The sequence below is a fragment of the Procambarus clarkii genome, chromosome 80 (assembly GCF_040958095.1).
Source record: "Procambarus clarkii isolate CNS0578487 chromosome 80, FALCON_Pclarkii_2.0, whole genome shotgun sequence".
Lineage (NCBI taxonomy): Eukaryota > Metazoa > Arthropoda > Malacostraca > Decapoda > Cambaridae > Procambarus > Procambarus clarkii.
In genome coordinates, this window is record NC_091229.1 from 9978547 (window position 1) to 10002186 (window position 23640).

The window sequence follows — 23640 nt, forward strand, 5'->3', positions numbered from 1 at the left end:
TCGTTCGTGGAGTGGCCTGACCAGCCTTGCTGATCCGGAACCTGCCAGCAGACCGGCTGGACTTGTGGTTGACGGCCTCCACGGCGGTGCCCCCAGTGGAGCTGTGTTTTGGCTGGCCTGCGTCTGGGGTAGACTCAGCTTGGTCGAAGGATTCGTCAAGAGACCACGAGGATCAAGAGCACCGAGGACTCAGCACCGAGAGCCTGGATCCAGAGTCTTCAGCAGAAGACCATTGTGTATTTCCCCTGTACAGTGTTAATACGCCTCCCCCTGTGCACTTTTTTTTATATATATTATTTATTTGGTGATGGTAACAATTATAGTCTTAAGTTCTTAACTTTCTTTCCCTTCCCCCCTTTAAGTTTCTTGCGTCACGGATCACATCCCTTGAAAGCCACTACTGGCTTGGGGTCGGATACAACTTCCTCTAGCAACATCAGAGTAGGAACCCCGTTGCGTCCCGAGAGGGCCGTAACATTGCTGTATATACCTAATCTTCTTAATAAAAAAAATCAGTAATAAAGATTTTAAATTAGTTTGTATTATTACAAATACAGTACTGCATTATCCTTATTAAATCATGTTGACCATGGATCATTAAGATCTCATGTTGATAAATAGTCATATTTCTTTTGAACTGCTAATCCATGCTAATCATTCATTAAATTGTGCATTATGTCTCAATTTTTCATCCTTGGATATACTGTACAGTACAAAAAGATAGGATAAAAATAAACCAGTAATATTTCTTTCATTATATTTTTCATTTAAATAACTGCATCAATATTTTACAGCTGACAGGATTTGTTTTACCATACAGGTGCATTATTTGTTAAAAAAAATTAGGTTTATTGTTACAATGGTGCTACATAGCCTTCCCAGCTTGGTGCCTTCTTTTAATACTTACTGATTAAAAAATATATAATATATACATTTTATTCAGGAAAAGTACATACAGTTGATTTACAAACATAATGTTGGATTTATAGACAAAGCTAGTACATACAATACCTAAAGCCACTAATACTCATAGCATTTCGGGCAAGGTATGGGGGAAAAACACAGACTAAAACTTAATAGTAATCGGGATTAGGTATAAAGTGTGTTGAAAGAAGGAATAAAATACAAAAAGGGGGGTAACATGGCATAAATCAGCAATTGCACATGTTGGTGAACAGCGTTGTTTAAAAAATAGCAAGACATGGGTTGACATTTAGGAGGTAAGTTAGATTACATGGAATTAATTAGGCAGTACTTGGTTTAACTCTTAAACTGGTTGAGGGAGGTACAGCCTTTGACATGATTCGGGAGGTCATTCCACATTCTGGGTCCCTTGATTTGTAGAGCACTTCTAGTTTGGTTACACACAGCCAAATTGTGTAACAGGAAGAGGTCTTGGACACAAATTTGTTCCATGCTAAATGTAGAGGAATCAGCTGAGTATTCCTCAAATAAAATAAGTTGCCTCAGCTTATAAGGTAAATAAAATAAGCATTTCACAAATAAGTAGCTGCCTCACCTCACTGCCTTACTACTACATAGCCTTCCCGGCATGGTGCCTTCTTTTGATAATTACTTGTTCCACACCCAAATTGTATAACAGGAAGAGGTCTTGGACCTCTACTTCCTTCTCTCTTTTTTAATAGTCTATATAGTCATAATTATAGCTTTAAGTATTCAATGAATAAAGTTTTTGACATTTTTACCCTTCTCCTTACCTAACATAATTTGTGCAGCATATTTTTATTTTATGCCTCACCCAGATTTAATTTCAAAATAAAACCAAACTAAATAAATTAGAAATGGGTATGTATAGCTAAAGGTACACCCTTACTACTAGGTGAACAGGAGCATTTGGTGATAGTAAATGATCCCATCAGGCAGGGCTCATCACCTTCTCTCATATTTCATGTTCACCAGTGTTTATTTACTTAATAACTATGGGTATAATATCTTGCTATTATACAACTCATTCTACTCTCATAAAAGACATATTTACTTTAAGTTTCAAGCAGAGAATGCATATATAACAAACACGAAGGACTCCTCTTCACTAGATTAAATTTTTATAATCTTTAGTTTATGTTCCAAAATCTTAAAATCGATCCCAGTGTTATGTAGTAGAGAAAAATTGAGTTATATCCAGTTTACCTAAAGCTACGAGTGGTCGAAACCACACTTAGATCCCGGAATGAACTTACAAAGGTTTTTCCACTTAGTGTAGCTACTTGAATACCGCCGTAGCCGCCACGAAGGCGCTAAGAAGGAAAACATTCGTAGCTAAGAAGAAAAACCTTTGTAAGTACCCTCCTGAATCCGGCCCCTGGTTCGTACTTTGTTCTCGTGTGTGAGTCGTTAAGTGTCTGGTCGACACTTTATCTTCGTGGGTGATCCCTTGAGTGTCTGGTTGGCACTTTGGCCTAGTCAGAGTTCCCATGAATGTCATGTTGGTGGACTTTTGACCTTTTGTGTGACCCCTTGAGTGTCTGGTTTGCACTTTGGCCTAGTTAGAGTTCCCATTAATGTCTTATTGGTGGTACTTTGTCCCTATGTGTGACCCTTGAGTGTCTCATTGGTAATTTAACCCTGTGAGTGCCAGGTTCGTAGTTTGCTCCCGTGTGTACCTTGATACTTTGCTCCCGTGTGTACCTTGATACTTTGCTCCCGTGAGTACCTTGTAACTTTGCTCCCTTGGTGGAATTTTTTATGTATCTTGATGCTTTGCTCCTGATAGTGCCTTGTTGAGAAATTACCCCAATGAGCGCCAGGTTTGTATTTGGCCACTATGAGTGCCTGATTTGTATTATGTACGCATGAATGCCTGGTTTGGTTCTTGTTTCCAGTGAGTGAATGGTGAGTACTTTGCCCCCTGTGAGTGCCTGGCTGGTACTTCGTCTCCGTGAGTGCCTGGCTGGTACTTTGTCCGCGTAAATGCCTGTTTGGTATTCTTCCCCTTGAGTGCAAGGTTGATGCCATGCGTACCGTGATAATCTGGTCGATACTTCGTTCCCTCGAGAACCTGGTTGATACTTTTCCCCTGTGTACCTGGTTGATACTTTGCACCCGTGAGTACCTGGTTACTACTTTGCCCCAGTGGGTACCTCTTTGATACTTTGCCCCCGAGTAGAACCTAGTTAGCGTTTGGTTGGTACTTCGCCGCTGTGAGTGCCTTGTTGGTACTTTGTCCCCGTGAGTTTCTAGTTAGTACTTGGTTCCAGTGAGCGTCATGTGAATACTTTGCCCCCATGTGTGCCTGTTTTGTACTTTGTCCCCGTGAGTGTGCTCACCAAAGGAGCGGCTTTGTGATCCGAATAATTAAATAACACGGAAATCATTTTCTCCCGCTGGAGATGGATAAATGAGGATGGCTCGAGGCCATTGTTCACAGTTCATCGTTGCTCAAGGAGTAAACTGAAGCTCAAACTGTGGATGGTTTTACACTGTAACTATAGTTCAGCTTGTTGGTTTACAGTCGTTCTACACTTCCAGGACGGAAACAGTTCTTCTCCGACCCTTGCTCAAACGTTAAGTCCTCTAGCTCCTTTGGTTGTATATTATCTGGGCAGTTAGTACATCCTGGGAGTAAGGGAGTGGTTGGGCTTGTTATAGTACATTAAAACAACACACCAGTGTGTGTCAACACTTTATTAACTTTCGTGCTATCAGGACTCACCGGTGAGTCCTGTTTCGTCTAACGCTACCGCATAGTGGACATAAAGTTATGTCCTCTTTTAAAATATTTGTATAAAATTCAATTTTTATCCGATTTACTTTGGGTTTGTTTCAAACTGCGCGCCATGAGGCTCTCTTTCTCACCACTAGGCTGCATGGTACAATAAGTTCATGAAAGGTGTGGATAACTTCGATCAAATGGTATTATGTCCCAAACGGGTTGCAGGTGGGTGACTTTAGCTGTTTATACTGGTAATGCTTCCCCCATATCATGTATTATATGCATATGTCTGTTTAGGGAATTTTATTCCGATCAATGTACAACCAAAAATAACTGTGTGCAACAAGTATAAACTTGACAAACATAACAAAAGTAAAAACATTTCGTGTGTGTTTGACGCTCACTGATATGTTCCAGCGTTGTTTTATATTTGGCGCTATTCTAACTTACGCTTTGTTGATCTGTTTTACCTATGGGCTCATAGAACATTCTATTGCGAACACATTGACACAAAAATGAATGACGTACATAGAAAATTAATGTCATGAGAGTGAAATAAGTATAAACTTTCAAAGCGCCGTGCGTCGTCCCGTCACCGATACCGGGTAACAATTTTACCACTTCCCACACTCTTGCGGGCGGGCCGCATTATTATTCTACGCTTATATTCATATCACCGTGTTGGGAATTTCGTTGCGAGTCCATTGATACCAAAATTAACGCTGTAGAACAAGTGTGGAGGTGATAAGAATCCCAAGAGTAAAAACATTTTGTTGCTGTTGGGCGCTCACGGCGAGTCATCTTCGTAGTTATTTATTTGGTGCTGGTATCCCTATACGTTTCGTGACTTTTTTTACTGATGTTCTTCTAGAGAATTTTATTGCGAACACGTTGGTACCAAAATGAAATACGTAGCTCGAGAACTAAGGTCATGTGAGTAAAAAGAGTATACACATTTTTGTTTTTACGCTTACGTTTTACGCTTTTACGCTTACGCGGCAAAACGCAGTGAGCACTTATGGTAGGCTGACTGACCTTCGCGGAGAGCGCGAAAGTGTTAAAACACTATGTAATTAGTGTTACAACACACAAGTAATCACACATTGATATTGTGAGCATAATGTTACAACTAGCGGCAGGTGGTGTCCGAGGTTATTGGCACGTCTCAGAGTGCCACACCAGCCATCAGTAACCATCGTGGGTTTTTTTTGCTGAGGGGCCCTTGGGGCCGTGACAGTTTGCAATCATGGGGGGCCTGTGCCCCCTGTCTACAGGCAGGCCTCCATTGGCCTGGGGTTTTCTGGGATTGCTTCGTATCACGCTGTGGAGGTGGTAATGATTGATATGTTACGTGTCCCAGTGGAGTCTGTATGTGGTGTGCAGCTGCTTGCCGGCAGGCGGGCGATAGTCAAGTTCGACTCTCCGGCGATTTATCAAGATCTCGTCATGCGCTATGATGGGCGCTCATTCGATCTTCCTGGGGATGGTGGGTCGGTAACCCTTTCCGGCCGTTGTGGAGCCACGACGTTTGTGGCGGTGCATGGAATGCCTTTTGATTTCCCTGAGGATCTCCTACGTCGGTACTTTGCCCGGTTTGGGCGGGTTCTACATGTGAGGATGAATGCTGTTCCTACTGGGAGATGGAAGGGGGTTCCGTGTGAGACCCGCACTCTCGCCATGCGCCTCCAGGATTCTGTGCCGTTCTCCGTCGTGCTGTTGGGGTTCCCGATTCGTGTTTTTCACGCAGGACATCCTCGGACTTGTTTCCGGTGTGGCCTCCCGGGTCATCTGGCCGCGGGGTGTGCGGAGCGTCGGGTCACCCCTGTTAACCTTTTCCAGGAGGAGGATTTTCCCCCGCTGTCGGCCCCGGATCTGTCTCACCGTGATGGTCCGGGTGTTGATTCCCTGCTGGTTTCTGTCCCGGTGTTGGATGGTGGTGTGGATGTTGACGTGGGGGGTTGCGGTGGCCCCACCCCCGCCACCGGGTTCCCAACCTCCGGCATCCCTGCCCCTGTCGCCCCAGCCTGATCTGTCTCAGCCGCCCGTGCCTCCGTCCCTACATGTGGCGTCTCCCGTCCCTTTGGATGTTTGCAGCGTGGAGTCTCCTGCGGTGTGTGGTCCGGTGCCCCCGGTAGTGGAGGCTGCGGTTCTCAGGGGCCGGGCCTTGAAGGCGCGTCCATCGGAGTGTTCTGCTCTGTTACAGGATGATGGGGGTGACAGCTCAGATGACCGGCAGCCCGTCTCCAAGCGCTCGAGGCGGGTCCCGAGTGTGTCTCCCCTTCGTGGGGTGCCTTGGGTGGAGGTGGAGGAGTACGTTGATCCGGCGTCTCCTGCCGAGGTTGGCGGTGCTGTGAGGGGCTCTGTGCTGCCTCCAAAGTCTCCCCCTGTGCCTACTGCTGGTGACTCCACACGGTGGGAGGTTGCTCCTGCTAAACAGGACTTCGTCGTGGTTTTACGGAAGGATGTGCGCCACTGTGCCTCGGCTCCTATGCTCGATGGCGGGGGCCCTGACTCGTCTGTGTCCTCTGCGGGTTCCCTTAGTGTGCAGCCCCATGTGGGGCCTCGTGAGAGGCCTCTGGAGGAACCTCGTGCGCCGGTTGATACGCAGCCCTGTGCGGCGCCCGGAGAACCTCCCAGTGCCGATACCAGTGTGAAACCACTTAGTGTGGGCCCCCTCCCCTGTGCTCGCGGCCGATGGGAGCGTGGTCCGTGAGCCACGGGTTTTGGACATCGTTTGGGACGACAGGGTGCGTGAGGGCCCGTGGTGCTCGTCGACTGTTTGGGTACCAAAGTTGAAATGGTTTCTTTATGGGGTGCCTGACTGGATGCCTCGGCCTTGTGCGTCTCCTGGTAAGCCAGTGCCTGAATTCGTCCAGCTGGTCTGGGAGGCGTACTGCTTGCGCTTCCCAGCCAAGGAGTTTCCGGACAAGTATCGTTAGTGCCGTGTGTTTACTTGTGTTCTCTGTCTGTTTAATTTGTTACCGTGTCTGCGGTTCTATGTCTGGTTTGTCTCCGTGTTTGGATTCGCCCTGCTGGGCGGTGTGCTTGTGGGTGTGCTTGGGTGTGTGCTCTGCGTGCACTTTTTTTGGTTGTGCTGTGCTGTGTGTGTGTCTTATGTTCTGTTACTTGTGTTGTTTTTAGGGCTGTGTGTGTGTGTGTGTGTGTGTGTGATTGCCGGTTCCTGCGTGTTCCGGTTATGATTTCCTGTCTGTCTTGCCTTGTCGTAATGCTTGTGTAGCCCTTCAGGCTAGATTGTTACTAGATTTGTTTTATTTTGTACCATGTAGTCCTATGTCCTTTTTTTGTTTCCTGTTGTACGATTATTTGTTTTTCTGTTTTATGCTTCTTTTCTGTTGTTCACATGTTTTTTTGTGCTTTATAGTTCACTGCTTGTGCTGTTTTGACTAGATGTTTTTGTGTGTATTTAATGTACTTTCCTATGTATTTTTTGTTCTTTGTTTTCTATTTTATGTTATGTTGCTCTGTGTTACTTGTTTTGTGTTGTTGTCATTCTATGTTCCTTGTTATTATATGCTTTACTGTTTTATATGGTTGTATGTAGGCTGTTTACTTTGTTTTAACAATAAAAAGAACAAAAAACAAATAACCATCGTGGGTGACTCGCTTCACCACCCTGGGGCGTCACTCCTGTGGCGCAGATAGTCTCGTTTTAATTATTCATTTAATAATTTTGATAAAAAAGACCATAATTAATTATTAATTCACAAATATTATTTAGTCAATTCAATGACAATCATACATACAGGATGTAGAGTCAATGGCAAAATGCTGATCCTTGGAAAATTAAAAAATTTGAGTTATCTTCGGTCATCTGAGCTGACAAAATATATAAGTTTAAGTTCAACTAAATAATTCTGTACTGAATGGACTAATTCTAAATTAATTATATATTACAGGGGCCTCGTAGCCTGGTGGATAGCGCGCAGGACTCGTAATTCTGTGGCACGGGTTCGATTCCCGCACGAGGCAGAAACAAATGGGCAAAGTTTCTTCCACCCTGAATGCCCTGTTACCTAGCAGTAAAATAGGTACCTGGGTGTTAGTCAGCTGTCACGGGCTGCTTCCTGGGGGTGGAGGCCTGGTCGAGGACCGGGCCGCGGGGACACTAAAGCCCCGAAATCATCTCAAGATAACCTCAAGATACACAAATAAATTACAACCCTGTGGAGTTGAGTGGAGCACATATGAAACCCATTATACAGTCCACTGAAGGTAATATAAATTTTTGAGTGTTTAACCACATAATCCCAAAAGGCCACAACAATAGCTTCCTGATGACGCAGCAAGTTTGGTGCTGTGCTGATGGCCAATCAACCGCTGATGGATTATTAATCACAATAGTTACCTAATGAACCAGCAAGTTTAATTTTGGGCTTAAGGCCTATCAACTTCGGGAGGGGGTATAAAATCTACCGCAATAAATAGTCCAAGTGAAGTAACTCCTAATTGGTCCTTTCCAGGAATATAATATTTATATCCACCAAAATACATTCATATGTATGTCTAACCTAAACGTGAAAGAATTCAACGATCACACGCCCTTATAATAACTTGATTTCGTTGCCAAATTATCCAGCAGTGAATGTTGTATACAGAAGATAGCAAAGCTTGAGAAAAAACAAATTGCATGCATTTCACTTCTTCGCTCGAGTAAGTATTAATTTAATGTGTCCTAATTATCAGTTTTTCCATAACCCCTTTTCTTGCATTTCCATCTTATAACACAAACTTCCTACAGGAGAGGCTGTCCGGATCCCCTCTTGTCGGAAAATCCGACACCATTTAATAATCATACAGACAGATAATAGTTGCTGTATTGTATAAACAAGTTAACCCATAGAAAACGTAACTTGTAGTGGAATTACCGTCTATAGAAAACGGAATATCATTACCACATACTATTATAAACCACCACCTATTATGGTGGGAATTATTCTTAAATACATTAGTCTTTGGACTTTGCCATCATAAAAACATCTCATATAAATTAACTTAATTATCAGAATTAAAGTTGAGTAAATGTGACCCTTCTATCACTTATTGACATCTAGACAATGTAGGCCAGGCGTCAGGGTGAGGGAGTGGCCAGCCATTGTTTATATTAGACCAGAGGCTCACAGGAGCAAATACGGCTCCTGTTAATTTTACTTGGACGTAGTGTAATGGAAACCAAAGGTGTACCATCTTCAACACGCTGTCAACAAATTCAAGTTAAGTGTTCTTCCGAAACCCATTTATCTTTCATTTATGGCCATTAATGTCAGTGGATATAGGGTGTACCGGTTAGAGCACGAGATAGCCTCATACTAAAGGTAATTAAGCCAGGTCTTCATTGTTCCATGTACAGTGTTTTCTCTGATATAGCTTGTCATATATATAAGGATTCTGGCTTCATAGCTAGCGCCCTTTTGACAGGTCAAGACGAGGAAGCATGCTTTGTGCATCAGTTACCAGGGTGATGGAAGCTACCTCAAAGAGGGAAAATGTGGTGTCTACATCCTTGTTATACCTGGTGGACTAAGGCCTGCTGTACAAATAAGATAAAGAACCTCTTCAATGTATGTAGTCTAATACTGTAGTTTGATTGGCTGCATATATATAAATTCAATAATATAAACCCCCCTAATGTGTAGAGGATCGATTTGTGAGATTATGAGATTATTGCAGAAATACAGTCCACTCATTATCATACAAATTGCTATCAAAGTATACAAATTAACGTAAATATAAATTCATATAAATTAAATAAATATAAATCTCACAGGTCTGTTCCCACATTATTTGGTCATCTTCGAACCGGATGACAGATTATTGGTCCTATGAACCCACATTTGGTCATCTTAGTACCGGATGAACCAGTTAACCAGTGGATTCATTAAATAAACTAGTGCAGTGTGATTTAAACAAAGCCAGCAGTCAAAGACGGCAGCGTGGCCTCGTACAAGTTCACAAGCCCCGCTCAGTTTAGATCAGCCGCGTCAGCGGTTTCATGCACACCCACAGATATTTGATGGCGTGTTATTCTGTGAAATGACAGCGCTAATATAGAAGCCAGCCAAATTAGTGGCTGTGTCGCGAGATTGTTCACTGATTTCGTGGTGTTAAATTTCGCGAGAGATTATCCACGAATTTTGTGGAGTTATTTCGCGAGGTCACTAATAATATTTAATACTTCTTGATAATATTAGAAGTTTTATAGAGCTAATTAAGAGGCTATTATCAATAATTGTGTATATTATTTCTCCAAAATAGAGAATTATTTAATATATATTGCACTAGTGTTCACAGTATAATATTTACTAATTGCCAACCCACAACAGGGTAGGATATTAAAATTGACTAGTTGAACTATTATTGTTCATCTTAGTCCCATTATTACCATAGTCAGTTGTACTATATTCAACAACCTAACACCATTAATGAATGGTCCAGACCCTATTTTGGGTGTAATTTTTATCAACTCGAGTTGAGTTGTGTATATATAATAATTTACTTATGATCATTACACCTTTGAGTGATTAATTAGTGTCTCTACCATCCTAGGGTGATATAGAAGAGCTAACCTAAAGGTACTTCCAGTGACACTGGTTTATCACTCAAATCATTAGTGTGTATGATTGTATATATATATATATAATGTGTATTAATTTTAAGTGCTAACCTCTTGTAGAGGTAGGATTATTGCCTAGTGAGTGCAGAATTTTACCCTAGGCTACCATCAGTACTTGCTCACAATTTATGAGCCAGTGGTGCCCAATTAACAAGTTACCATGACTAATCCACAGAAAGCAAAGCGTGCTTTAATAGCAAGTAAACGCCAACTGACAAGAGATCTCGACCAATATGAACAGTTGATATATGAGCCTGTAATTAATTATCGTCGGTTGAAAATACCACTGTTACAGATTCAAACCCAATTGCATATATTGAAAGCAAATAGGAAATCTTACCAAAATCAGGTCCACGACGTAGTAGTTGAAGATGTGGAACCATTCCTGTCTGACCTAGCACAATATAAAGAAGAAACTCAAGGCAGGTTGGAACATTTACACAGGATAATTGAATCAGAACAATTAGCCAGTACATCAAATAAAGTAGATAATGTTATGGATGATCTGGATCTTTTTGAGAATAAATGTCAAGCCAGATAAGATCCTTTAATCAACAAGGATAAAGCTTCACCCAGTAAAGCTTCACCCACTACAGCTTCACCCAATATTATACCACCAGAAATTAAGCAGTTCTCAGACAATTTATCCACAGTCTCTGATGATTCTGAAACCCCAATACCTGAGGCTACTAAGTTAACATGCCTCCAAGCTAGAGGTGAAGCTGAACCAGTAGTAGAAAATGTAAATGAAAATAGCGACAGCACTAATTTCCCAGTCCAGCATCCTAGGAATAATGCTGGCAATGAGAAAACTGTCATACATCTAGTACTACAATTGCTGGACTTACCTCAACCTGATCAGACTGCTGACTCATTACAATCCTTCAGCATGGAGTTTGCGTCACTACTAAGAACATGTTACGGCCCTCTCGGGACGCAACGGGGTTCTTACTCTGATGTAGTTAGAGGAAGATATATATCCGGCCCCAAGCCAGTAGAGGCTATCAAGGGATGCGATCCGTGACGCAAGTAACTTAAAGGGAGTAGGGAAAGAAAGGTAAGAACTTAATATAATATAATATAACCTTCACCATTTAAATATATAAAAGTAAAACGTACACAAGGGGGAGGGGTATTAACACTTTACAAAGGGGATCAACACTGTAGTCTTCTGCTGGAGACTATGGATCCTTGAAGCTAGGTGCTGAGTCCGCGGTGCTTTCTTCGTGGCCTCAAGACGTGTCCTCTGAGAACGCCGAGTCTACCCTGGCCACAGGTCAGCCACAACACAGGTCCACTGGGGGCACCGTCGTGGAGGCCGTCAACCACACGTCCAGCAGGTCTGCTGGCAGGTACTGAGCCACCAAGGCTGGTACGGCCACTCCACGAACGATAAAAGGGGTACGCCCTAGACAGGAGTCTCGTGTGATATCACCAATCACCCTCCTGTCCTCAATACCCCAGTGGATTATCGTCTCCAACCGTCGGTCCCGGGTAAATCCTTTAACTGCCACTCCAATGGCAGGCTAACACACCACAGTGTTCTTCCGGGGGGACGACGTCACAAAAGCTGCAGCAAACTTCACTGTATGGAGACTGGCTGCCTCGGGTAGACTGACTCCACCTTCAACACAGTGGTCCCAGGTCGGCTCTGTAAGCAGACACGTCATTAATAACCGGGACACTAATACACCACACTCACAGGCTCAGATACAAACGCCCGACATATCCACTCCATAGATGGCGCTGTCGTCGGAGCACCACCTCACCAGAGGTCAGGAGCGGCGGTGTTGAGCGCTGAACCAGACTGGAAACTGGTCCTCGAGGCCAGTACACGCTGTCCTCACTAGGTGTCGTCGTTCGTTTGGCGGGGGTTTCGGGAGTTGACCCACAGATGGCGTGTTTGTCACTGCTCCAGGCTAGGACGCTGGATCCGGGTTCGTAACAGAACATTCAATCTTAAGGTTGATATAACTACTAGTGAATGGATGACCAAAGTAGTCCTTCAACGAAAATTGTCCAGCGATATACTAGATGAATTATATGCACATCAACATAACACCATCCTGACAGTACAGGACATCACTGAAGGTTTACATTCCATCATAAACAAACGACGTGCAAATGAGAAAGTTAAAGCCTCATGCAAGCCTTCAGTAATAGAAAATAGTCAATTAAAGGGTAAAACAACTACCCCAAATAAACATCAGCCAATTACTCAAACATCAAGTTGCAGAAAATCTGACAATGCAGCAAAATCCTCCAAGCCTACTGTTACTAGTTCACCCAAACCGGTAACTTCTAAGCGTGCAGTAGGCTGGGGGACATGTATGTTCTACAAAAAGAAACATTCAACATACTGTTGTGCTAATTATCCAACCAGACACTCGTATGGAGCGACTCCAGGAATTAGGGAGATGTTCAAGGTGTCTCAAGTCACACAACATAGACTATTGTGATACCCAATTCAACACCTGCAACAGGTTTAGAAGAGGTAGGCACCATGCAGCACTGTGCAAATATACGAAATTAACGTAGTCAAGACCCAAGGTGGAAGATAGCATTCCCACCACAGTACAGTACTGCAAGGTGCAACCAACAAAGAGTGTCCAATCGGCGAAGTCTAAAGGTAATACGACTTTGCCTACTGCCCAAATTACCATCCAGAATAAGAGGGCCTAGGTCCATACCCGTGGGTTGTTTGACCAAGGGTCCCAGAGAACATATGTCACTAAAAAGTTGGCAGATGAACTACAATTAAGGCCTGTAGCCCAGATGTCATTCAATATCTCAGGGTTTGTAACAGATGCAGGACCTCAAGTCTACCAGGTGGTACAACCATCATTACGTTTAGGCAGGTACGTCTGTAGAGTACAAGCCATTGTGGTGGACAAAATACCAGTAGACCTACAAGTTCAAGGTCTGAGAGCAACAGCCAAATTCCTGAGAAATAGAGGAATAAAATTGGCAGATAATATTAAGTCTGATCACCTCACCGACTTCGGTCTCCTTGTTGGGACAGACTATTGCCATCGATTCATCGGTAGCCCTACTAAATATCAGGGCATAACCATGTTAAACTCTGCAGGAGGTAAATTACTCTCAGGCCCAGTATCAAGCCTGAGGAGACCTATGCCTGCAGATAAACAATACTAGTAGAAATCTAAATTTGTCAGCTGATTATATTTCTCCAGTAGCATTATACTAAGGAGATTACAGCTGACTATACCAACAGAGGTTGATGTTAGTATCATCATTTAAAGCTGAAGATGAGTTCATGAGGCCTCAGTGGCAAATCAGTGAACAGTAGCTTAAACAGCTACAAGTCACTGCGACCAATGTCACTGAACCCACTGCAGTCTCAGAACCATACTTTACTTTAATGATGAGCTATTCAATCTTCTGAATCAATGAACTAAATTAAACCCCAATAAATCTGATGACTGATTTGATACATTTATTATTTAATCAAGATGTATTCCATGGGCCTCAGTGTTTATATATCAGTGACCAGTTACCTGAACAAACTTCAAGTTATATCTAATGTCACTGATCTCACTGCAGTCCCTGAATCATACTTGACTGTAGTACTTGATCACATCCAGTCTTCTGGGTTAAATAATATGTATTTAGGCTTGAATATTAGCCTTTCAAGAGTTGACAGGGAAATGAAATCGCATTAGACTTCTAACCCCTGCAACTCTAGTACGGGACATCCGTCCTGTACGAACAGACGCACAAATGTGTGATTACTAACTACTAACATCAAATTACTCTAATAATTCGAAGGAGGAGTATCAGTGTTCGTCTGTTCTAATTAGGACTTCGACCCGTGAGCAGCCCCTGGGGAATTATGTCATAAAATCCGACACCATTTAATAATCATACAGACAGATAATAGTTGCTGTATTGTATAAACAAGTTAACCCATAGAAAACGTAACTTGTAGTGGAATTACCGTCTATAGAAAACGGAATATCATTACCACATACTATTATAAACCACCACCTATTATGGTGGGAATTATTCTTAAATACATTAGTCTTTGGACTTTACCATCATAAAAACATCTCATATAAATTAACTTAATTATCAGAATTAAAGTAGAGTAAATGTGACCCTTCTATCACTTATTGACATCTAGACAATGTAGGCCAGGCGTCAGGGTGAGGGAGTGGCCAGCCATTGTTTATATTAGACCAGAGGCTCACGGGAGCAAATACGGCTCCTGTTAATTTTACTTGGACGTAGTGTTATGGAAACCAAAGGTGTACCATCTTCAACACGCTGTCAACAAATTCAAGTTAAGTGTTCTTCCGAAACCCATTTATCTTTCATTTATGGCCATTAATGTCAGTGGATATAGGGTGAAACGGTTAGAGCACGAGATAGCCTCATACTAAAGGTAATTAAGCCAGGTCTTCATTGTTCCATGTACAGTGTTTTCTCTGATATAGCTTGTCATATATAAGGATTCTGGCTTCATAGCTAGCGCCCTTTTGACAGGTCAAGACGAGGAAGCATGCTTTGTTCATCAGTTACCAGGGTGATGGAAGCTACATCAAAGAGGGAAAATGTGGTGTCTACATCCTGGTTATACCTGTTGGACTAAGGCCTGCTGTACAAATAAGATAAGGAACCTCTTCAATGTATGTAGTCTAATACTGTAGTTTGATTGGCTGCATATATATAAATTCAATAATATAAACCCCCCTAATGTGTAGAGGATCGATTTGTGAGATTATTGCAGAAATACAGTCCACTCATTATCATACAAATTGCTATCGAAGTATACAAATTAACGTAAATATAAATTCATATAAATTAAATAAATATAAATCTCACAGGTCGGTTCCCACACCTCTCGTACGGAAGGTACTGCATTCGGTACGTCGACACGTGTCATTCTGACCAGGAGTGTCAGAGGAATAACTGGGGCTGCAAGTGTTGTCTTGTTGCTGGCTGTGGCAAGGAGTGCAGGAGCTAAGGTCAGAAGGAACAAAGAGCACGCTGCAGGAGGAGCAGAAGAGCATGCTTCAGGACGGCCAGAATGACACGCAATAGGAGCAAGTTGTAAAAGCGTTTTTATATTATCAATAAAATTATTTCAGCCAGTGGAGGCGCTGTGTAACATTCCTTAATAAAACAAGCATTACACACGTCTAGAATATTTTCATCTATCACGAGTGCTTGGAACCTGTCCGGGGAACACACCCTAAGATGCTCCAGCTCACTTGGACGAGTTGACACCTTGACTCCACAGTTGTCTCCCAGCAACTATCAACCTCAAGATGGCACAACTGACATGAACGTATCAAGATATGCAAAACAACACACAAGGCATGCAGAAAATCGCACAATAAATGGAAAAGATATATAGTAAATGCAGAACAACAAATAATAAACGAAGAATACTGCAAAAGACCAGAAAAATAGCAAACACACAATAATTAAAGAATAAGGCAAAAGACAAAAAAAGAACAACATTAAATAAATGCAGAAAACGTACAATAAATACAGAACAGCCCACAATAAATGAAAGACAGCCCACAATAAGTGAAAGACAGCCCACAATAAAGGCAGGACAGCACACCACCATAAAATAACCTTTTAGGAATTAGTGAAATTTTTAGTTCGTGTATCCAAACCTTTAATTTTGTATTAAAGATTAAGTTTGACATTTTCCAAGTTGTACTGGCACTTGCATTATACTTGTATAATGAGAAAGATTGACATTTTCCTAGTGGTATAATCACTTGCATTATACTTTTATTATAATTAGGCTTTACATTTTCATAGTGTTATATTGTCACTTTAGGTTTTACCTCAGCTTAGATCATAACATCTTTGCTTGAAGATTTCTAGATTTCTTTTTAACTTAAACTGGGAGATTAGTAACTATTAACAGGTTTATAAGTAACTATACTTGTCTATCCTCTTAACCTATATATATTGAATTTCTGCATATATATAGTTATCATGACCCTCGTCCTCTTCTGATCGTGTCTTACCCAAGATCCATATATTAAATACCAGCCAGTTGTTGACCGACAATGGCTGAATTAACAAGCAAAATTAAAGATTCTGTTTGTTTTCTTCAACCTTTTATTCATTGATATTCTGGTAGAAAAATATTAATATATATATAATTTAGTAAAAAAAAATATCTGATTTAAGCACTTAAGTGTTTGCCTGATACTCCCCAAGCCAGTGTGATCTCGAGGAGCTGCTAGGCCTAAGTAAGCAATACTAGGCCTATTATGACCAAACCACACGCACCAGAAAACGACGAAACAACTGCGTTTCGGCCCGTCTAGGACCATTATCAAGCTGATCACAACACTTCATAAATGGTCCAGGCGGACCGAAAGGTCGACGTTTCTTTGTTTTCTAATGTGTGGTTTGGTCATAACATCTTCAGCCACGTTATTATGACTCATCGTCTGAACATATTTATATATTTTTAATATTTTCTATACATTAAGGATACCCGGTGTTGCATGGGTCTGTATCCCATCTATCTACCTATCCATATACCAGTCCATCTGACTATCAACATATCTGCCCATCTGTTCATGTGTCTATCAATCCACCCATTTATCTATCTATCCATCTAGCCTTCCATCAATATATATAAATATACATCTATCTAACCATCCATCAATTCACCTATGTTTCCACCTACCTATCTATCAATTCATATTTCCTTCTATCTATCCCTCCCTCTGAGTTAAATGGAAATGAATCTGACTGGAGATATGTAGTGAGTGGGGCGCCACAAGGCTATTGGGGCAAACCCTTTTTGTCATATATATCAGTCACATACACGAGAATATTACAACCAACTTTATCATGATAGTAGATGTCTCTTAAGATTTATGCAGCCGATCCTCCTGTTTAGATAGTACTCAGAGAAACGACGAGGATCATTGTACATATTGTGACGTACTGCACAATTAGAAAGTAAAGATTGGTGCTATTAAATTTGGGCAAATCGGAAAAGGTTTTTATATATGTTGCTAACAAAACTTAGCCTAACCTAACCAACCTAGGCCTAATACACACTGTATGAGGCCTAATAAATTACATTATATATATATATATATATATATATATATATATATATATATATATATATATATATATATATATATATATATATATATATATATATATATATATATATATATATATATTATATATATATATATATATATATATATATATATATATATATATATATATATATATATATATATATATATATATATATATGATGTACTATGCCTAGAAATATTTTGGTTTGTATTTCAGCTATATTTTTCTTGACTCTATAAAGTGAATTTGTACCAAATTCTTTTTATCTAATTGTCCAATATGTCAATACAGTATATATATACGATGGCCCACATAGATACAAAAAATACTATATACAGAGGATTATGGGTTGGATTTCTGCAAAGTAGGAATTGAAAATGATACTGAGATCTCACAAAGATATCTAAGAGAACTTCACAAATGGTGGGAAGACTGGAAAATGCTTTTTAATATGAAATAGTACAAGGCTTTGTATTTGGCATAAAAATGCACCCCCAAAATCTACTAGATCATTAACAGCACCTTGCAGCAGATTTATTAAGATAAGGACCTTGGAGTCAGAATCCGCTAACCACTAAAAGTTGCACAACAAGTGGGTAAAAAAAAAAAAAGCCAACCAAACCCCAGGAAGAGTCAAAGAAATCTTTGACATAAAGAAAAAGAATGTAGTTATGTAACTGTTATAATCTCTGGTGCTCATTTCCACTATTGTATCCTGTTACGGCCCTCTCGGGTCGCAACTGGGTTCGTACTCTGATGTCGTTAGAGGAAGTTGTATCCTGCCCCAAGCCAGTAGTGGCTTTCAAGGGATGAGATCCGTGACACAAGTAAAATAAAAGAGGGAAGGGAAAGAAAGGCAAAAACTTAAGATTATAATTACCTTCACCAATAAGTAATATATAAAAGTTACACAGGGGGAGGCGTATTAACACTACACAAGGGAAGTATATACATGGTTGTCTTCTCCTGAAGACGCGGGATCCTCTCGGTGCCGAGTCCTCGGTGCTTTCGTGGTCTCTTGACGAATCCTTCGATCAAGCTGAGTCTACCCCAGACACAGGCCAGCCAAGACACAGTTCCACTGGGGCACCGCCGTGGAGGCTGTCAACCACAAGTCCAGCAGAACAGCTGGCAGGTTCCGGATCAGCAACGCTGGTCAGGCCACTCCACGAGCGATACTAGGGTAGCGCCCTAGTCAGGAGCCTCGTGTGATACCACAAATCACTCTCCTGTCCTCAATACCCCAGTGGTCAATCGTCTCCAGCAGTCGGTCCCGGGTACGACAATCCTTCTACTGCCACTTCACTGGCAGGGTAACACCACAGTGTTCCTCCGGGAGGCGACTCACAGCTGCTGCAGCAAAGCACAAGGTATGGGGACGGCTGCCTTGGTTAGACTGACTCAACTTCCCTTACAGCAGTCCCAGGTCGACTCTGTAAGTAGACACGTCATCAATAACAGGTACACACAAAAACACCTCACTTACAGGCTCAGACACAAACGCCCGACATATCCACTCCATAGATGGCGTTGTTGTCTGAGCACCACCTCACCAGAGGTCAGCGGTGGCTGTGTTGTGAGCCGAACAGGACTGGAAACTGGCCCTTGTGGCCAGTACACGTCGTCCTCACCAGGTGTCGTCGTCCGTTTGGAGGGGGTTTCGGGAGCTGACCCACAGATGGCGTGGTCGTCACTGCTCCGTGCTCGGACGCTGGACTCGGGTCCGTAACATATCCAAACATGGAGACCTTATTTTCAGTAGGTTGTATCTGCTTTAGAGAAAGTTCAACACCAACAACAAAAATCATCCCAGAACTAGGTCGACTCTCAAACAACACTACTCTCTTCACACGGCGTTACACCTGAAAGGCCAGTTGAAAGGATTGTTCCAACTATCGTTAACGTTCCAAATCACTAACAACGTTTTCCTAAGCCAATAGAGCATCAAGAAGGAGGGGCCAAGGAACACACTCAAGAGAACTTGATTCCGAACGTCACACTGACAGTATACATTCGATGTGGAACACCGAAACTACGCCACCATAATTCAAACAACCAGGCAGCTGACTCTTAAACCACCACCTTTAACAACACCACCATCTCCGCCCTTTACCCCACTTCGCACAATCTCCAAACCAGACGTTAAATCTGCTTTCCATCCATATCAACCTCTCCATCACCACAAAACCATGAATAACGACACCTGGTTGATGGGGTTCTGGGAGTTCTTCTACTCCCCGAGAATACTGACTTGTGAGAGTTTGGTCCACCAGGCTGTTGCTTGGAGCGGCTCGCAGGCCCACATACCCACCACAGCCCGGTTGGTCCGGCACTCCTTCGAGGAATAAATCTAGTTTCCTCTTGAAAATTTCCACGGTTGTTCCGGCAATATTTCTTATGCTTGCTGGGAGGACGTTGAACAACCGCGAACCTCTGATGTTTATACAGTGTTCTCTGATTGTGCCTATGGCACCTCTGCTCTTCACTGGTTCTATTCTACATTTTCTTCCATATCGTTCACTCCAGTACGTTGTTATTTTACTGTGTAGATTTGGTACTTGGCCCTCCAGTATCTTCCAGGTGTATATTATTTGATATCTCTCTCGTCTTCTTTCTAGTGAGTACATTTGGAGGGCTTTGAGACGATCCCAATAATTTAGGTGCTTTATTGCGTCTATGCGTGCCGTATATGTTCTCTGTATTCCCTCTATTTCAGCAATCTCTCCTGCTCTGAAGGGGGAAGTGAGTACTGAGCAGTACTCAAGACGGGACAACACAAGTGACTTGAAGAGTACAATATTGTGATGGGATCCCTGGATTTGAAAGTTCTCGTAATCCATCCTATCATTTTCCTGGCTGTCGCAATATTTGCTTGGTTATGCTCCTTAAACGTTAGGTCGTCAGACATTATTATTCCCAAATCCTTTACATGCTGTTTTCCTACTATGGGTACATTTGATTGTGTTTTGTACTCTGTATTATATTTAAGGTCCTCATTTTTACCGTACCTGAGTACCTGGAATTTATCACTGTTAAACATCATGTTATTTTCTGATGCCCAGTCGAAAACTTTATTAATATCAGCTTGAAGTTTTTCAATGTCCTCAGCCGAGGTAATTTTCATACTGATTTTTGTGTCATCTGCAAAGGATGATACGAAGCTGTGACTTGTATTTTTGTCTATATCTGATATGAGAATAAGGAAAAGCAGCGGTGCAAGGATTGTACCCTGAGGTACAGAGCTTTTCACTGCACTTGGACTAGATTTTATATGGTTGACCGTTACTCGCTGAGTCCTGTTTGACAGAAAACTGAGTATCCAGCGTCCTACTTTACCGGTTATTCCCATTGACTTCATTTTGTGTGCTATCACGCCATGGTCACATTCATCGCAAGCTTTTGCGAAGTCCGTGTATATCACATCAGCATTCTGTTTTTCTTCTAATGCCTCAGTGACTTTGTCGTAGTGCTCAAGTAGCTGTGAGAGGCACGATCTTCCCGCTCGAAATCCATGTTGGCCTGGGTTGTGAAGGTCATTGGTCTCCATGAAATTGGTGACCTAACTCTTAATCACTCTCTCAAATACCTTTATGATGTGCGATGTTAGTGCAACTGGTCTATAATATTTTGCCAATGCTTTGCTCCCTCCCTTGTGTAGAGGGGCTATGTCTGCTACTTTAAGTGCATCTGGTATCTCCCCCCGTGTCCAAGCTCTTCCTCCACACTATACTGAGTGCTTGTGCTACCGGCACTTTGCATTTCTTTATAAATATTGAATTCCATGAGTCTGGACCTGGGGCCGAGTGCATGGGCATGTTTTCAATTTCTTTTTCAAAATTTAATGCGCACGTGTTTATATCAGTTATATTTACAGGGGTTTGAATATCCCGCATAAAGAAATTGTCTGGATCTTCCACCTTCATGTTGTTTATTGGAGTGCTAAACATGTCCTCATACTGCTTTTTTAGGATTTCACTAATTTCTTTGTCATCCTCCGTGTATGAACCTTCACTTGTACGAATAGGTCCAATACTGGCAGTGGTTTTTGCTTTTGATTTCTCATATGAGAAGAAATATTTTGGATTTTTCTTTATTTCCTGAATTGCTTTCTGTTCTAACTGCCTTTCTTCAGTTTCATATGAGTGTTTCAATTTCCGCTCGATTTCTTCAATCTCCCTATTTAAATTATTCCTTCTTTGACGGGAAATTCGTGTCTGCATAAGCAGTTCCGTTGTTTTTTTCCTGCGTTTATAGTGTCGTCTGCGTTCTCTTTCTACGTTAGATCTCTTTCTGGCTTTCCTCAAAGGAACATGTTTCAGACAGACTTGATACGCTTCTGAAGTCAGTTTTTCTATTCCTTCTGTAGGACTTGTATTACTTAGAACAGTTCCCCATGGAATGTTTGTAAGTTCCCTGTTTATTATCTACCGACGTAGTACAACCTTTACCGGCTTCCGGGAACAATCCCATAGACAATACACAATATCCACAATACGAGGGTGCTCAGCCCCGAAACCATCTCAAGGTAACCTACCCAAACGCTTACTCTGCCCAACCTCCAGACCTATGTCAACCTCACGTATCTCAGCATTAACCGCAGCAGTGGACACACCAGGAGGGACGAGTCTCTTTCTCCTGAACCAAGAGAGAGGGATTCACTCTTCTCCTGAACTTCTGAACCAGATGTCAGGAGATGGATTTTCCCGCTCCCTTGTCTACTGTAATGTGTGCACAGGAGTATGTGTGCACAGGAGGGTGTCTACAGAGCTGCGGTGTCCGAGTGGTTAAGGAGATGGACTTGAAATCCTTTGGGCTCTGCCCGCACAGGTTCGAATCTTGTCCGTAGTGATGTTGATTTTGGGGGCCTGGTAGCCTGGTAGATAGCGCGCAGGACTCGAAATTCTGTGGCGCGGGTTCGATTCCTGCACCAGGCAGAAACAAATGGGCAAAGTTTCTTTCACCCTGAATGGCCCTGTTACCTAGCAGTAAATAGGTACCTGAGAGTTAGTCAGCTGTCACAGACTGCTTCCTGGGGTGTGTGTGTGTGTGTGGTATGGGGAAAAAAAAGTAGTTAGTAAACATTTGACTGACAGTTGAGAGGCGGGCCGAAAGAGCAAAGCTCAACCCCTGCAAACATAACTAGGTGAATACAACTAGGTGAATACAGGAGCACAAGTTTAAGAAATACAACTCCCACACAGTCATGCTGGGTGTCTACGGACAGCCCCTGACAAGAGCTTTTCAACAGAGGCATTGTGGTCGCTGTAGCGAGTCTGTAGAGAAAGATATAGCAAGACGTTTATTTCAGGTAAATTTTTGTACAATTTCAAGAGGAGAGGGGGGATTGGGGGGTTAATGGTCGTAGGCCGATCCCCGCCACCACCAGCCCCCTCGTGCCATGAGGATTGCGTCATATTAGGAGGGCTGTGATTCGTCGACGCACCAGGCCTCTGAAGATGCATGTCTGTGATTGGTGCAGAGGAGCTGAGGGGTGCCGGCTTAGATGGGAGTCCTCGCTTGGCGGGAAATTCATTCTTACGGTGTCAATTGCTCGAAGAGGCTGTGTCGTTTCCATGTTAAGCCAAGCAACGGAAATACCGCCTGCATCGACACAAAAGTCACTCTCGATAGTCGTACCATCGTCCCAGAACCGTTAGAGTAAGAATCCGGTATCGTGGAAGAGGGTTATCGTCGAAATACAATGGAGTGAACTTTATTGGGATCGTCACCTTCCCGTGATCGTTGAACGCTTCCCAGAGAAAGTGGACTGTGGTGGCTGTTATCTGCGTGTGGTAGTGACATCCATCGTCAATTGTGCCTTAGTCAGAAGGTACATGTGAGAGACGAACTCGGGAAGGTTTCCAGTGTTGTGAAGGGAACCTAGAATTCGTAATTCCGGGGAATTACATGTGAAACAGTGGGGACTCATAACTTTTTCCTAGCCGTGTCATAGCTTTTTCCAAGCCGTGTCGTATAGTTCCGTACCACGCAGTGCAGTTCCGTACCGCACTGTGCAGTTCCGTATCGCGCCGTGCTGAGGGCGTGGTACCAACGCTATCTGTGTAGGGCTACTAGCTGCATCTTCTGTCTCGTTCCACCGTGCCCAGCTTAGAGCACTGGTGGTACCTTCCGACACCCTGTGGCCTGTGTCGTAACACCGGGCCAGCCACCCGTGGTCCTGCCTGACCACGTGAAGGATATGGGAGTACTTCCACACCGTTCCTTTCCCCTGTCTTAG

At 42.6% G+C, this 23640-nt stretch overlaps 1 long non-coding RNA gene and 1 other non-coding gene across 2 annotated transcripts in view; both read left to right on the top strand.

The window, feature by feature from the left end:
- The window catches only part of LOC138357844 (uncharacterized), a 42973-nt gene extending 34515 nt beyond the window's left edge, over positions 1-8458 (top strand). Inside the window, exon 3 of the long non-coding RNA XR_011225160.1 lies at positions 8433-8458. This is a non-coding gene — a long non-coding RNA (uncharacterized lncRNA). The remainder of the gene's footprint in view (positions 1-8432) is intronic.
- Positions 8459-22168: 13710 nt separating this feature from the next.
- Positions 22169-22250, top strand: TRNAS-UGA (transfer RNA serine (anticodon UGA)). The gene has a single exon. It is a non-coding gene; the product is annotated as a tRNA-Ser (tRNA).
- The last annotated feature ends 1390 nt before the right edge of the window (positions 22251-23640 follow it).